The 14,777-nt window shown below is 39.1% G+C and overlaps 1 long non-coding RNA gene across 3 annotated transcripts in view; it reads left to right on the top strand.

Annotated features, from left to right (window-relative positions):
* The window catches only part of LOC148112965 (uncharacterized), a 58,242-nt gene that overhangs the window by 13,390 nt on the left and 30,075 nt on the right, over positions 1-14,777 (top strand). Inside the window, exon 2 of one of the 3 annotated variants that reach the window (XR_015729032.1) lies at positions 10,201-10,296. The exons of the other annotated variants lie outside the window; for them this stretch is intronic. This is a non-coding gene — a long non-coding RNA (uncharacterized LOC148112965). The remainder of the gene's footprint in view (positions 1-10,200; positions 10,297-14,777) is intronic. 3 annotated transcript variants of the gene reach the window in all.

Below are 14,777 nucleotides of genomic sequence, written 5' to 3' on the forward strand. Positions count from 1 at the left end.
ATTGTTTCCTGATTGCTTATTTGTTCCCTATGACTATTATTAAGTGTTGTACCTTATGATTCTTGACGAATGTATCTTTTCTTTTATGTACACTGAGAGCTTATGCACCAAAGACAAATTCCTTGTGTGTCCAATCACACTTGGCCAATAAAGAATTCTATTCTATTCTATTCTATTCTATTCTATTCTATTCTATTCTATTCTATTCTATTCTATTCTATTCTATTCTATTCAGAAGGCAAGATGGGGTATCAAGTGCTCCATGCCCAATAAGACCGTCTCTTGGATAGGAAACCCACTCGGCCCTCCCTACTTCAAAAAGGGGTGGGTCATATTAATCACCAGACCTTTCCTTTGCAAAGTATTATGTGTGGAATGTTATAAGACAAACTAGTGATGGGTCAATAAAGAGTTAAAAAGTTGTGCTGGAGAAGAAACCCAGAAAGTGTGTATCTGCAGGACTGTATCCAGCCATGAAATGTTCCAAACCAAGTCATAAAAGCATAAAGGATTCTTGAAAACATCATTCTGGTCAGTTCTCGTACTCCCTATAGGCATGGAATGGTGATGGAAAAGACCATCTTGATATGATCCCAGACTTCGATGATCAAACATGATAATATCTGCAGGGTTGAGGTAATCCAGTACTCTTTATAAAAAAAAGAAAAAAGATCTGGAGGCAAGAGAAGCCTAAGTCCCAACTCGCACTCCGTCAAGGTTCATCTCAGATACTACACTTGATCTTAGCCAAAAGGCTGAGGAGCCATAACATTCACCTCGGTGTGCTCCAAGAGTTGAGCGGTTATGCTGCTAAAATACGTAAAGCTTTTAAAATCAACCTATAACCTTTTGACTTGTTGGATTGTGGTCACTTGCTCTGGTGATGCGTAAACAATTCCTATTTCTATAGAAGAGAACAAGTCTCTTTTGTAACAGGAACTGTCAGGTGCAAAAACCAGGACCACACGTGATGTTCCAATTAAACTGATTTATTACTACTAATGGCTATGAATCTACTCAGCTAATGGTTACCACTATTTTGGCACTAGATAAGAGTCAACAGAATTCAAGAGGGTTTGTATTTAGTCCCTTTGTGACTATGGAGCGACTCTAGGCTGATTCCTCATTTGACTCCACCTCCAAGTTCTGCCACTCCTTCTCCTACAGGAACACAACTATTACACCTTATCTGCTGTGTTTTGGCACACTGCATTCAGGGAAATTTATATCATTGGCAGAAAACAGAGCTTCATGAGGAAACCACAGCATAGATCGTTCAAACACCATCTTAATTAATTAAAAAAGCTCCCAGATTTTACAAGTCAGAGACAATATAACTGTAGGGAGCAGCTTTTGAATGTGAAGTTAGAGTGTGACTTTCCATGCCAACTTCCCTTGCTTTGGATAATCCGAAAGTATCCAGGAAAGCAAAAAGAAATGAGTTCAACCCCTGAAAGCTTTTTGCTTGCAGTTTAGTCTGATATTCAGCCAACATTTAACACTTGCAATAATGTTGCTTTTGGCAGCCCTCTTCTAGCGAGATGGGTGTGTCTGACGGTTCTGAAGAACGCCAAATGTTATCTCACTATTACCCTTGTTATTTAAGCATTTTTAAAAGGTTGGGAGCATTCAATTAGAAAAAGTTTGCCTTGACTTTTGACCATGACTTCTCTAACATAATAAAAAGCAACAGGATTTTTCTTTTCACCCGTCCTCATTTCCACTGTTGTGTTGATAAGACGAGATTTGGATCTGTCCTAAAGTTATTCTGTTGACACAGAAGGTTATTTCCCATGGAATCGAGCAGAGGTAGAAAAGGACTTTCACCATAGTTCATCCTTCTAGGCTGCAGATGTGGGCTGTTCTCAGCCACAGGAATCTCTGTCCAATGGCATGGAACCCAGCGAATTCTTCCGTCCCCATTTCACTGAAAAGGGATTTTGCACAACCAGGATGGCCTAAGGGCTCCTGGCTTGGGCAGGGGGTTGGACTAGAAGACCACCAAGGCCCCTTCCAGCCCTAGGAGTCTATGAAGGCCATTCTTCCATCTTAAAGCAAGTATTCATTATGAAGATGTTGTATTAGCATAATCAAAGTTCTTGACACATTCCTGCTAAAATACATCTATTAGAGGATTAACAATAAATTTCTGGCGTGGTATCTCTCTAGATGCTTCAGCACGACAAACCTTGTAGGATGGAGAAAGCCATGAATAATAGATTCTGAATATTAACAATATTCTGAAAGGGGCTCCTTTATTTTTTCAGTTTGTGAGCCATGGTGGCTCAGTGGTTAGAATGCAGTACTGCAGGCTACTTCTGCTGCCTGCTGGCTGCCTGCAATTTGGCAATTCAAATCTCACCAGGCTCAGGGTTGACTCATCTTTCCATCCTTCCAAGGTGGGTCAAATGAGGACCCAGGTTGTTGGGGGTAAGAGGGTGACTTTGTAAACCACTTAGAGAGGGCTGTAAAAGCACTGTGAAGTGGTATATAAGTCTAAGTCCTATTGCTAAAGAAATATGTCAACTCTAAACTAGGAAACACTAAGATTCTGAATTTGCCAAATTTTTAACCTTTTCCTAGTACATTTATGATCTGAGATACTCATCTTCACAGATGTATCCTTTTTAGACTTCTTTTCTTTTCTTTCTTTTCTTCTTTTTTTCCCTTTTCTTTTCTCCCCCCCCTCTTTTTGCCAGCAAATCTCTTTCAAGCTGGTCAAACAAATTACGCTCAGCCTGCCATAAGCCCATCATTTCTATCTAGCTCCAAGTTAGTAAGAAAGGAGAAGAAACAACACTGGTTTTCAAAAGTGTTTCACTGTTTTTGCATCCTTGAAGAGAAGCAAGGTTTCATGGCACTAACGGAGTGCCGTGGAGATCAGATTTGGTGAGCATTATCGCCATGGCTTCCTTTTCTAACTCAGAAGTTTGAAGAAGAAGTTTGCATTTTATCTCCTATCTCCTTAAAAAAACAGCAGCCTGTGAGTTACTTTTAAAACAACTCATTTCATACAATCAAGAGGCCTTAGCAGATGACAGAATCTGGTCAGCCTTGCCACTGCCAGACAATCTACATCCTTAGTCTATGGTGGTAAAAAAAACAACAGGAGAATTCTGGTAGGTTCATACTCATCTCACTTCTTCAAATGCAAAGAGTTGCTAGATGATGTAGAACGGATGAAAGCTCCTATCTTTTAGTAACATGTGTTGGGTTGAAAAAGTTTTACCAGATTCCTTCTGACCTTTAGCTGCCAGTGATTAATATGGTTCTCCTTAATCTGTTTATAACTTTCTTAGATCCAAATTTTATTCCCTAGGCTGGCTGGGGAATTCTGGGAGTTGAAGTTCTCACATCTTAAAGCCTCTGAGATTGGGAAACTCTACTCTAATGGTAAAGGGGGCTGCTACTGGTATCCACATATCCTTCTGCTATTGTATTGGAGTATTGACACTTATATTGCAACACTTCACATGTCTACCATTACTACTAGTACTGATTATTATTGTCTTCTCGTCATTTTTTCTTTCTGGGGTGGATTCCATATAGTTGGGTCCTAATTCCTGCCATTGTAAGAGGGATCCAGTTCCATGAAAATAAATATCCAAAAGGATACTGGAATACATTTAGATATAGAAAATTAAACCTCCATCTGTAACTGTTAGCTGAATTAAATGAAAAATCAGATTTTTCCAACATAACCTTTAAACATTACACTAAATTTCTCAAAAGTATCTTTTAGGAATATGTAAAGGATTATCATGTATGATATGAATTATCCATTGTGGACATTCATTTCTAAACTATTAATTTCCCCCCAGACATTCAATTTAATTGGGGCCCATATATCCAAGTCTAATAACAATATGTTTAAATTCAGTTTAATCACTTAAGATACATCTCTGGGAACTCTAAAGCAGAGATAAGTTACAGCCTCTGGACACCAACTCTACTAGCTGGAAAAAACCGATCTAAATGATAGAAGAGGCCCCAAAGACCCCCGTTCAGATTTAGGCTAATTTTATTACACCCAGAAGAGGTTCCAACATCATCAATTAACTTTATTCTTTTCAGTGTGGAAGATTCAGATTTATAAATCAATAACAATATATCAACTGTAAACAGGACTATTCTATAGGAATTGCTCTCTATCTATATCATTCTCACTCTCTATTTGCACTTTGCTAAAAATCCCAGATTTGAATCAAATAGCGAGATAGAAATACAGCTCTTGCCATTAAGGTGGTAGAACTTTAGAATAAGTTTATTGTCACTTTGAATGTACACCAATCGGCATACCATTAAAATCCAATTAGTTTTAATTTGCATTTTTGGAAAATAACTGATAGAATGTGGTTCATTTTTAAAATGCTTCAAATGAGAAGAGAAAGCTTGGGTGAGTAGAAAATAAATCACTTATCAATAATTTTTTATCAGGCCTTTCTGTGTCCAGTGAAATAATTTTAGCAGAATCTATTCAATGAAGCTACAAGACTTACTAAAATCTTAGATTGGTCAGTCTTTGTCATAAATGAATATATATATTTTGCTACCTGTATTTCTAAAATCTTTTTGTATCTTCAGGTGTTATATGCATAGTATCATTAATTAATGTGTCAAAATTTATCCAGTTGTTCTGCAGAGTCCTAATATCTTAAGGATGTACCAAAAGCAATTTATTCAGTTTGTATTTAGCACTTTGCCGTTCATAAAAATACCTTCTGTTACATACAGGAGATGATAGTTAAGTAGAAAAGCAAGACAATAACAGCTCCACCTTTCCATTTAGATTTTTCTTTCTGCAATGCTGTTTCCCCCACATTTTCTCACATACAGTACACTTTCCATGGTAAAGTCTCTTTTATTCTTAAATATTCATAAAGCTTGATAGTCTTTTACATTTCAAAATTTGGCTATCAGCCAGGAAGCATCCAAACACGAAAACTATTTTGTTTTCGGGGAAATTCCTCATTTGCAAAAATAAAAAATAAAAATAAAAACTGGCCACGGTGCAATTTTGTAAGTGTACTTATATGGCAATTTATTTCATTCTGGAGCAAAATAAAGCCAAACAAAACTATTCTGTATTTTGGCCAGCACTGATTGAGTTGATCATTAGCCTAAAGTGGGTTGAAGCCTCTGAATTGTTCTCCTCTCATCATTTCCCAGCGCCAACTGCAATGTCAAAGCAAATCTAACTATTAAACAGGCTTACGTTTTAATCACCGGACTTCTCAAACAGGAACCCTTTATTGATACTGCTGGAAATTATCCTGGAAACCGGGAATGTTTTGGGCTGATTCCTAAAGTTTCTCACTGGTTGATGGTTGATGGCATTTAATGAACATGATGTAACATGTATTTCGTCTCTCCTTGATAGCACCTCACTCTGAGTCACCCTGCAGAGGGAAAGCTGGGCAGATGAATAATTTGTCATGAAGAAGGACAGTTCTGGTTTATTTGCCAATCTGTGTGTGATTAATTTCCACTTTTTTTTCCAGGCTGGTTTTGAGGAGGGGGTGGGGGTGGGGGCTAGGGATTAGTCATGGCTGCCACTGGAGAATACCCTAGTCCGTCAACGGTTCTATGGAGAAGGCAGACGAGATGTTAACCAACCCCATCATTCTTTATCATTCTAATTCTTAGATCATTTCAAGTTTCTGTAAATCTGTTTTTAAAGAGCAGCATATGCTTCTCTTGAGCATATGGAAACTATTGCATTTGCAATTGTGAGAGAGCAGGTTTTTAAAAGTTATTAAAAGCAAGCTGACAGAACTGATCCGGCCCCAACCTCCGGTATTCAATGAAACCTCCTGTCTTTGCTTGGAAAATATTTTAAGCAGCCTTTGAAGTATTTGTATTGGAAATGTTAAATCCGCCGTTGGGTGTAATGCAGCAAAGGACCAGTTCTAAGCACTGCAAAGGCCAGTTCAAGAAGTGATGAGAGGAGCTGGAACTACTCTACAATATCAGATTTTGGGGTGAATGTGTTTGGATTAGCAACAGTCTGTTTCCAGGCAAAACCTCATGAAAACAGAAACTTGTTTTGATCTGAATAAGATTTTCTACAATTTAATAATTTGTACCCATGATTAAGTAGAATCCATGCGGTAGTTATAATGCCCTTCAGTTCTTTTTGAATAGGTCAACTGCCATAACCAGACACATAACTAGCATGTAAGTGGGCATGTCCAGCTGTGTTACACATGCAACACTTTGCAAATATTAGGCACACCTATTCATTATCTAGGTGGCTCAGTGGCTTGGACTAGATTATCTCCAAGGTCCCTTCCAACTCTGTTACTGTTAAAGTTAAATTTGCTTTGGGATCTAATCCACAAAAATCAGTTTTTTCAAGAAAGTCGAAGCTTCCTTAGAAAGGTTTTTGGAAAAATTACTCATGCTCAGATTCTGCTTAGCCTTATCTAGCTCCTTACCAAGCTCCATTGTACCACAAAAATGAGTGTGGAATAGCAGGATGACTGTCACAACTCAACCATCACCTCAGCAAATATTCTGTTTCCAAGAAAATCTCACAATTGAATAGATAGCAAATGGACCCAATCCAGTTTGTCGGGGAAGGAGGAGAGAAATCTACCTGGACAGCCCTACCTTGTGAAGTATCTCAGGAATGGACAGCTTTTCAAAACATGGTATCCATGATTGCTAGGATCATTGTTGTTCCCTCTGGTTTCAGCGAGTAAGGATGGTATAGTTACTTTTGCTAGGATGGGCTGATTTTCAGGGAATCATGCCCATAGGGGAATAAGAAATGGGAGTTTGTGGAAATTTGGCGCAGGATAATGCATGGCCAGGTGGGGTCGAGATAGTACATGATAGTTTTTCCAGAAAAAGCTTCCTTCGACATCTCCAAGGGCTGTTGGCATCTCCCAGACATCTCCCTCCTGCTTGCACACAGGTTGATCAAAGGTGCCTGTGAAGCTGAGATGAATGTCTAGGGGACATTTGTTAAGGTCAGGAGGCTCCGTGCATCTTTGGCCTTGCGAGGTGGTTGCCATGGGGAAAATGCAGTGGACCAGAAAGTCATTGGTCAGAGCGTGGCCTTATGTTGCTAAGGTGCCCATCCTTTTGGAAAGTGAGATGGCTGCTGGGCACTTGAAGTGTGTTGAGAGCAACGGCTGCATGAGGCTGCTAGAACTTCAGCTCCTTCGGCCAGACAACGGGGTGAAAAATTGTTTCTTCAGCTGGGTGTTGTTGGTGAGTATTTGTTTCATTTTGTGGCAGTAGGAGCACAGGAACAGCTTTCCCACCCTTCTTGTAGTTTGGTGTGGAAACAAACTGACCTATTTCAGGCCAAGGCTGAGCTGGTTTTTCAGAATTCGTTAGTACCCTCTGCTTCCGAGTCCTTCAAACCAGAGGAGTTTTGATCTTTTCATCTCCATTCCCTCTGGATTCCCTTCTCACAGAGATCCAGTTGCCTCCTCTTAGTCTGATGGTTCTTTACAGCACAAAAAGAGCACTTATGGTGAATGGAGGTTGGACTCGTGACTATGCATTTCCTGTTTGTTCTTTTGATATTGTCCATTTTCTTTACATTCTGGGTTTATTTTTTTATGCCGATTTTGATTGTTAGCTACTCGTAGCTCTTTGGTACGGATAGCAATAAAATAAAATATAAAATAAAATTGCCCCATCAGATGGAACCATCAATTCACTTAGTGGGAGAGTTGTTCTTGCAATGGTTACTGAACTGATTTGTTACCTCAAGCAACATTTATATGGGTTTTTATATAAGATATTGTTATTTTATATAGGGTATTGTTTAACCCCAGTAAAGTCCAACTACATCAAAACTGCATTAATGTGATTACAACTCATCTAAGCCACTGTTTACCATCCTGAGTAACTTCAACCCCCAGAATTCTCACCAAGGGTCATTGTTTGCTTGGAATTGGCATTCATACCTATCAAAAGTTGCTATTTTGGAAAATGCTGGTTTGAAACATACATCATTGAAATGCTAAATTATCCAATTCCAATAACTGGGAAGTCCCTCAAAATTGGAGAAAAGCAATTTGTGTTTTAAGGACTCTCTAAGCCAGGGGTCTCCAACCTTGGCAACTTCAAGACTTGTGGATTTCAACTCCCAGAATTCCTCAGCCAGCAAAGCTGGGAGTTGAAGTCTACAAGTCTTGAAGTTGCCAAGTTTGGAGCCCCCTACTCTAAGCCTTCTGGGAGATTTGGCTGCACAATTTCATCAAAGCAGTTGTGGAAACAGTTGTTTAAGTCTGCAAGAGGAATCAAAACCAGTCCCACTTTTAACTTGATTTAACTGCTCCCCTCTCAAAAATGACCATGAGGTATTTTCAGACAACAATTAATTGTAATTGAATAATGAAGAACTCTCTTTGCATGTCCTCTTCCTAGGCAGGAACCACTTTGGCTCATCTTGAAAAGGCAGGAGAGATTAACCAACCCCAACTTTTGAGCTAATAAATTATTGGTTTATTACCCAACTAATCAACTATTTGATATAATTGGTTGTTGTTCTTGTTGTTATAATAGTTATCATGATTACCATTATACCAAGAAACCCAGTTTGTCACTGAGGATTTATTTCTAGGGAGTTAATTATATTTAGATTCCCTGGGAAACACATATTTAAAAAATTGTTTCTAAATGTGTCTGCTTACCAGCCCTTTGGATTGCAATAAATCTAAAGTCAGTATCTTATAAAAAGGGATTATAAACAGATTGCATTTAATCAAATTCAGATTGAAAGGCAGGCTTTGTCTGGAAGTGGTAATAGATAGAGATGATTTTGGATCAGAACTACTGTAATGTTGAGAAATGTTAAAAAAAAAAACAACCAAAGATGTGTCCATATTGCATTGTACAGCTGCTTGTGTTAGGGTTGTTGGCTGACCTTTGAACAGCATGGTATAGAAGCTACTTATCTTATGAATCATCCTTGTTGGCTTCACAATCTTTTCAATGCTATTGTTCTGACCAGTTCTTCCTTTAAAGCTGTGTCCCTCGACCTCAGCAAATTTAAGACGAATGGACTTCAACTCCCAGAATTCCCCAGCCAGTATTTCTTGTAAAATTAACCACAACTTATAATGGAATGTTGGGACATCTTTGGTCCCAGATGTTGATGTTAATCCTGGGCTCAAGTTTTTATGCTCTATGTTGGAGTGTTTTGATTAGAAAGTTGACCTGAAGCATGTAGAGATAGATGGTTTTAAAAAGATCACAATGAAAGGAGCCCTTGTCAACTTAACTTTATTGTCCACACCTCCTCATCCCTGGGACATTAATGAGATCAACCAGTTTGACCATAGTCAACATTGACTATGAGATTTCAAACAAAAGCTCAAATATATTCTGGAAAAAGGTAGAGAAATAAAAGACCCAAATTCATTGGTAACCTCATGTTGCAATGAACAAGGACATACATTCAATTTCACATCTGCTAAGATTGTTGGCCATGCAGAAACAAAAACAGCCAGGGAAATAATTGAATTCTGGAAAACATGCCCCTTGTCAGTTAACAGGAGTGCTGATTTACCACCAGTTGACCAAGTACTTAGGAGATGAGGTTTTGACAGCACAAGAAAACAACAGCCAATCCCCAGTCATCAATACACCTATCAACCAATAGGAAGGCACTACATAAATATGGCTCATAGAATACCCCAAAGCACATATTCCAGTAGAGATCCCTGAGGATGGGCTCCAATACGAGTCTGAAAGCTCAGAAGACTACACTTCTGGTCCCAGTGACTGATCGAGATTTGATCTTTCAACATTATCCTGGGACACATATATCTGCCTTCATTTGTTAGAGAAATAAACTTCATTTCAAGTTTAGTATATCTGATCTCAGTGGCCTGCACAGGCATACAGAAAGATGAATATAGGCTCAGAGTTCAGCAATGGATTTATTTAGCTGAAATATTCTCTGTCTGTGGTTTGGGAATTAGCCAGGAGTGAGTGTGAAACTTTCGTGATTGATCTGGACAGGCAAAAATAGGTTGAAGGAATCTGTAGGAATCTCCGGCTTTCCAGAAAAATGTATCCCAAATGTGGCAGAGTAAATAGCACACTTGACATCATTTGTGTTGTAAACATGTTCGTAGAGCTGAACTTTTTAGCATTTGTTCTGCCTTAGAAGGATATTTCAAATGTTGACTTGGAAATTTACATGAAAATCATATCTGATGTTTCACAGCACAGATGGGACCCACACTGCTGCAGAAATCTGCTTCACTGGCATGTAGGATTGTTACCAGAATGGAGTGTGTGAATATACACCAAGGAGAAATGTGGGAGGTACGTTGTTACCATCCAGAATTGCTTACAAACAAATCTTGATGCACATACCATTTCAAACGAAGTTCATGGTTGAAAACTGATTAAAAAACTCTGTCTGAATTGCCAAGAGGAATGAACAAAGCTGATTTCCAAAGTTATTTTTTTCCCTTGAGAATAAACAATATTGCCAATTGAAAGGGATTCGCGTGTAATGTTAATTAGGTTAGTTAAGATATTGACATTAAGAAAGAGAAATAATAGCCGTCGCTGCCTAAGTGATTGCATTTCTTGACATAATCAGAAATCTCCTCCTGTGTCAACAAGGAAGATTTCTGTCTTTATCTTGCAGCCTGACGCTTGAAAAAAATAGCTCTTAGACTTATACACCGCTTTGTCGTGCAATGTGCTTACAGAGTCAGTATATTGTCCTGAACAATCTGAGTCCTCATTTTACTGACCTGGGGAGGATGGAAGGCTGAGTGGGTGAGAATCAAACACCGGTCTGTGGGCAGAGTCAGCCTCCAATGCTGCATTCTAACCACTGGGCCACCAGGGCTCAGTTAAATAAATGATGTTTATGGCAAACCACTAGAATATAAACTGACAGTGAACCTCACTCCTTGCTAGCACTGATAATGTTACCTAGTTTGGGTAATGAAACGTCTCAAGAGAGCCACCAAGCTCAGAGAGCACCAAGGACATCCCTCATTTCAACCCTGAGCTACAAATATTCTCCTTTATTGGTGTTAATGGTATTATTGCAGGATGTAAGATGTTCTAAGTAAAGCTGCTTTTTGCAACTGACTCGTCATATTATTACACCATCCTCATCATCGACAAAAATATCTTGATAAGACCTGACAAAATAAATACATTTTGAGCCTCCCTCATAAGGAGCAGTAAAAGGAAGGCTTGGTTCTTCTCTATGGGTAATTTATTCCATTCCATGGATTCCACCAGAGAGAAAGTCACACTGGTCACTGATTTCCAGTGGGGCTAATTGACACCCAAGGAGAGTGGTCCTAAATAAACAGCTTGACCCTAAATCTTGGCAGGTTCTAGAGATTATTGGAAGCCTTTTAGACTGGATTAGAGCTTGCCAAGACTGATCCTCGTTCACCCTGGTTGCCACTTTTAAAACGGTAATCCATAATGGCTCATTTTGGGAGGAAGCACTTCAAGAGAAGTGCTTATATTGCTTATTTGTTTTTCTTACATATTACGACTTCTTTTTTTTAAAAAAAAGCCTTGAGAGGAAGAATCTGGTAACTCTTTGGAGGATACCCAGCACCGAAGCCTCTCTCCACCCTATTCGTGTGACTCAAATTATCCAGCTGAAAATGCAAAATGATACAGCATTTCCTATCTCACTGGGAAAAAATCAGTCCTTACTAGTATTTCTCCTCTAATCACATTTTCTTCTGACCTGGGTGTTTCTGAGATATTTGTGAAATTAGGTCACAAGAAGTTCCTCTGACATAAGTGTTCACGTTTTCATTATGAGTGATATTTAATAATTTAGGTATTCATGGGAACACCGTGTAATTCGTGGTGATTTGTCTCATGTACGGCTCAACGAAAACAACAGAGGGGTTTCTAAACTGTGCCGTGGCTCTTTATGGCTGTAATGTTAGAAGGGAACCTCCCACCCATAGATCTTTCAGAAATGGTCCTCTGTGTTTTCCCTTGGAAGGCAAGGGAGGGAGAGAGAGAGAGAGAGAGAGAGAAAGAGAGAGAGAGAGAGAGAGAGAGAGAGAGAGAGAGAGAGAAAGAGAGAGAGAGAGAGAGAGAGAGAGAGAGAGAGAAGAAAGGATCGGTCCTTCCCTTCCTGAAGGTCTGAAGCCTTGATTGGAGCTATGTGAAATATGCAGCACTTCAAAACTGGTTCCAGGCTTGGTGACCCAAATCTGAACCTCTCCAGTGGCTTTCAAGAGCGCCTTCCTCATGTGTTTGAATGTGCAAATCCTACAGGTTGAGAGGCATACCTTGGCCTCCCCACTGGGCTCTTATTTGTGTACGGGTTCAAACTAACTGGAAACAGATTGCGAGAGTCAATAGTTGAATGAGTTATGGATTTCTACACAACGTTTTCCTTGGAACCATTATGTGAACACAGGTGCCTTTTGTTTGGCCAAGCTACATTCAACCCCAGTCCACAAGATGTAGGGTTTTTATTCATCTGGGCCTGACCTGGGTGGATTCGGTCAGTTTCCCCTCCTTCGTCAGGATGGGGCTAAACGCTTGTCATGTGTTCCTGCAGCTTCCTGGGCTACCTATTACCGGTCTTTGCTTTTAGTAGTTTCCAGAGATGAATCAGACGATTGGCTGAGGATGCAGGGCTCAAAAGAGAAGCTAGGGAGATAAAGCTCTTCTCTTGCTTTATGGAATGTTTGTAGGGAGAGTACAAAGAGGCAGTGGTGTGTAGTGGTGAAGCTGCTGCCATAGAAGCTAGGAGATGGTGAGTTCTAGCACTGCCTTAGGCATGAAAGCCAGCTAAATGACTTTGGATCAGCAAGTGAGTCCCTCACAAACACCCAACAGTTGATGAATAAAATAATAGATGTATAATAAAACAATCACACCCAACAACTAACAATGCCTGGAGAATATAAAATAAAACACCATAAGCCGTCTGGAAACCTGCCATGTAAAAGAACCAGCATAAGGGAAATAAGCTGAAAATAAATCACGCTCAGCATATGACAATGTGATTTTTAAAAAGGGGGCCCTGAGTATTTTTAGCACATATCATTTTCAATGAGAATGTTCAACGTCAAGGGAAAAAACCCTTATGAATAAGGATTCTACATGGTTTTTGAATGCTTCTATGTATTCACCATTTTTTTAAAAAAATAACTATTTTGTTGGAGGAAATTACTAGTATTAACTAAAATTATTTTACCCCCTAACTTCTTCCTGCCTTCTGGGATTTAGAAAAATTTCAAAGGGAACATTCCCATAACCAGCCACAGATGGCCAACTAACCTGCGCAAAGTTTCATGAAGACAATAGACTTGTACAAAGATGGCAGACCTGCTAGAAGGAGTTTTTTTGACCCCAATGGAACAAACATTTAGTGGAATAATCTATCTCAGTTTGCTGTATCTATGGAGTTATCTTTATAGCAATGTTTTCCATCCTCAATCCACTTGGAGGAAATGTTTAAAATACAGTGGTACCTTGGTACCCAACTGCTTTGAAACTCATTGAATTTGATACTCAACACATTTTGACATGAAAATTTTGTCCCCGTACTCATCATTCGTTTGGTACTCAATGCACAAACTAGAATTTGTTGGTGCCGGCTGCCTTGTGACTCACTACATTATTCCTGATGGGAAAAATTTGTTTGGTACTCATCCTTTTTGGTACTCATCACACCTCCAGGAACCATATTCACTATGAATACTGAAGTACCATTGTAATAATAATAACAGAATACAGGGAGTTAAGCAATCTAGAAATCCTTGCATATCAAGAACTTCATACTTGATTGGTAGATAGGAAGAATTAAATGTCCACTGATATATACTGATAGACTCATACTTCATCTATATCTCCAATTCTGTATTTGAACTATCTGATTCAACAGTTCTGAATTTGAAATATTTTGCTATCAACATATCCAGAAGTTTCTATAGTGTGGTCAAAAGTCAAGATGAAAGTTGAGCCATACAATCAGAACCATATTTAAGAAAAAGAGAGAGGGGGGGGAGGGAAGGAGGGAGGGAGAGAAGAATTCAACTGAAAATATGTAGTTGCTGCCATCTTAACTTCTTTGACTCCGCCCGCCATCTTGCAGTGGGACACACACACAACCACATGCAGTGGGAGCAAATTATTTTTCTTCTAAATCTTAAATAAACTTTTTGCTCAGCTACCTGTCTCCTTCCTATTCATATCACCCAGCATGCTTCTGTTTCGTTGTCCATACGAATTTTGCCTGCTATTCTTCCTATTCAAAATCCGGATGCCAAGGAAAATAAAAAGGATAGTACAAAAAAGTAGGGGGAATTATCATGAGTTTTTTCTCTTTTGATACGGATATTTGAACAGAACCACGTTTTTGTTTTTTAAAGAAACAGACACCTCAGGATGCTGAATCGCAGAAGTACATATTGAAATTTCATTTTCTGATCTCCCTGCCTAAAAATATATTTAAAAAAGGAACTCTTTAAATGGATCATTTATTTTAAGGGCTCCTACTCTGCTGTGAGTATTTAGGCAAGTTTCCATCGTAATCCTTTGCTGCTGTTTAGCCGGGAATTATGGTGTCCGAAAGTAACGGAAGCTTTGTAATGGAGCTACCCAAACAGCAGGCAGGATTTCTTTCCCTTTCGCTGCATCCATTAATATCTCTCTTTGGAGCTGAGGAGTCTCGACACTCAAATGGTTTGCTTTTGGCAGTTTCTCAAGAAACAATGGATGGAAACTCATCCATGAGACTAACAACCTGGAATTAAGGAGAAACTCCCTAAGAGAGTGAGGACAATCAACCA

Source organism: Pantherophis guttatus, chromosome 7 (genome assembly GCF_059756535.1).
Source record: "Pantherophis guttatus breed Tessera chromosome 7, ASM5975653v1, whole genome shotgun sequence".
Lineage (NCBI taxonomy): Eukaryota > Metazoa > Chordata > Lepidosauria > Squamata > Colubridae > Pantherophis > Pantherophis guttatus.